We start from the raw sequence: 2500 nt of genomic DNA on the forward strand, positions 1-2500 counted from the left end.
TCTCTCTCTCTCTCTCTCTCTCCTCTCTCTCTCTCTCTCTCTCTCTTCTCTCCTCTCTCTCTCTCTCTCTCTCTCTCTCTCTCGCTCTCTCTGCCGTGATAGCAAGTAAGTTATACCACTGTATTTATTATATGACAATTTAAGACTTGATTGTGTCGGTAATGATAACAGGATGAACAGATTGTATATTGCGTACTGGCTCTTATGAATATGTGGCCTTCATGTATATACCCTTTTCTTGTCAAATGTCAAAAGCCATGTAACATGGAAATAAAGTTATTTACCCTATTATTTGCGTAACAATTTCAACCTTTATTGTTTTGGTAGTGAGAAGGGATGAAAATATCGTAGAATCGACATATTTCTGACAAGAAAACAAACATAAGCCAATATCCATAGCTGCAAGCCATGAAAAAAACTTTTTCTTGTTAATTGCTAAAGTCATGTGCTGTTGATATATATAAGCAATACCAAAAGAACTCTTAGTTACCGTCTTTTGGCCAATATTATACATAAGCTGAGGGACTATAAAATCATGTACAATAACTCTCTCTCTCTCTCTCTCTCTCTCTCTCTCTCTCTCTCTCTCTCTCTCTCTCTCTCTCTCTCTCTCTCTCTCTCTCTCTCTCTCTCTCTCTCTCTCTCTCTGTCTCTCTCTCTCTCTGTCTCTCTCTCTCTCTCTCTCTCTCTCTCTCTCTCTCTCTCTCTCTCTCTCTCTCTCTCTCTCTGGTCGTGATAGGAAGTAAGTTATACCCCTGTATTAGTTATATGACAATTTAAGACTTGATTGTGTCGGTAATGATAACAGGATGAACAGATTGTATATTGCATACTGTGTCTTATGAATATGTGGCCTTCATGTATATAACCTTTTCTTGTCAAATGTCAAAGCCGTGAACAATGGAAATAAATTTATTTACCCTATTATTTGCGTAACAATTTCAACCTTTATTGTTTCGGTAGTGAGAAGGGATGAAGAAATCGTAGAATCAACATATTTCTGACAAGAAAACTAACATAAGCCAATATCCATAGCTGCACGCCATGAAAAAACCTTTTTCTTGTTAATTGCTAAAGTCATGTGCTGTTTGTATATATAAGCAATACCAAAAGAACTCTTAGTTACCGTCTATTGGACAATATTATACATAAGCTGAGGGACTATAAAATCATGTAAAATAACTCTCTCTCTCTCTGTCTCTCTCTTTCTCTGTCTGTCTGTCTGTCTGTCTGTCTGTCTGTCTGTCTCTGTCTGTCTGTCTCTCTCTCTCTCTCTCTCTCTCTCTCTCCCTCCCCCCCTCTCTCTCTCTCTCTCTCTCTCTCTCTCTCTCTCTCTCTCTCTCTCTCTCTCTCTCTCTCTCTCTCTCTCTCTCTCTCTCTCTCTCTCTTTCTCTCTGTTCGTAATAGTTTGTAAGTTACACCACTGTATTAGTTATATGACAATTTAAGACTTGATTGTGTCGGTAATGATAACAGGATGAACAGATTGTATATTGCGTACTGGCTCTTATGAATATGTGGCCTTCATGTATATACCCTTTTCTTGTCAAATGTCAAAAGCCATGTAACATGGAAATAAAGTTATTTACCCTATTATTTGCGTAACAATTTCAACCTTTATTGTTTCGGTAGTGAGAAGGGATGAAGAAATCGTAGTATCAACATATTTCTGACAAGAAAACAAACATAAGCCCATATCCTTAGCTGCACGCCATGAAACAACCTTTTTCTTGTTATTTGCTAAAGTCATGTGCTGTTGGTATATATAAGCAATACTAAAAGAACTCTTATTTACCGTCTATTGGCCAATATTATACATAAGCTGAGGGACTGTAAAAGCATGTACAATAACTTTCTCTCTCTCTCTCTCTCTCTCTCTCTCCTCTCTCTCTCTCTCTCTCTCTCTCTCTCTCTCTCTCTCTCTCTCTCTCTCTCTCCTCTCTCTCTCTCTCTCTCTCTCTGTCTCTCTCTCTCTCTGGTCGTAATAGCGGGTAAGTTATACCACTGTATTAGTTATATGACAGTTTAAGACTTGATTGTGTCGGTAATGATAACAGGATAAACAGATTGTATATTTCGTTCTGGCTCTTATGCAGATGTGGCCTTCATGTATATACCATTTTATTGTCAAATGTCAAATGCCATGTACATGGAAATAAAGTTTATTTATACCCTATTTTCTTAACAATTTCAACATAGCTTTATTGTTTCGGTACCGAGAAGGGATGAAGAAATCGTAGTATCAACATATTTCTGACAAGAAAACAAACATAAGCCCATATCCTTAGCTGCACGCCATGAAACAACCTTTTTCTTGTTATTTGCTAAAGTCATGTGCTGTTGGTATATATAAGCAATACTAAAAGAACTCTTATTTACCGTCTATTGGCCAATATTATACATAAGCTGAGGGACTGTAAAAGCATGTACAATAACTTTCTCTCTCTCTCTCTCTCTCTCTCTCTCTCTCTCTCTCTCTCTCTCTCTCTCTCTCTCCTCT

Source organism: Ptychodera flava, chromosome 7 (assembly GCF_041260155.1).
Source record: "Ptychodera flava strain L36383 chromosome 7, AS_Pfla_20210202, whole genome shotgun sequence".
NCBI lineage: Eukaryota > Metazoa > Hemichordata > Enteropneusta > Ptychoderidae > Ptychodera > Ptychodera flava.